The sequence below is a fragment of the Arachis ipaensis genome, chromosome B06 (assembly GCF_000816755.2).
Source record: "Arachis ipaensis cultivar K30076 chromosome B06, Araip1.1, whole genome shotgun sequence".
NCBI lineage: Eukaryota > Viridiplantae > Streptophyta > Magnoliopsida > Fabales > Fabaceae > Arachis > Arachis ipaensis.
In genome coordinates, this window is record NC_029790.2 from 36,137,611 (window position 1) to 36,138,000 (window position 390).

Consider the following 390-nt stretch of genomic DNA (forward strand, 5'->3'; position numbering starts at 1 on the left):
TATAACATTATTCTTGTTAAATAAACCACTCAAAAACAAATTAATCCATGCAACTAGTGAATTACATGTGTTCTTCTATCTGTTTTGCCCCAAAACGAGACGTTTCCTGGTTTTAATTACTTCTAAGTTCTAATCCTACTCAAATAGTGGCATGGTTGTATGGCATCAAATAAATCAATACAAAAGAATTTGCCCAAATCAGTTAGATTTACTCTTGAATTTCTTATAATATCCGCCGGATCAATACAACCGTAAACATGGACATTATGTTTATGGACGAATCTATTTAATTACTAGTGTCGGAATTAATCCGACGATAATTATCGTCCAACAGTTTCATTGGTAATTTCTGCGATAATAATTAGATCATTTTAATTTTAAAAATTTGAA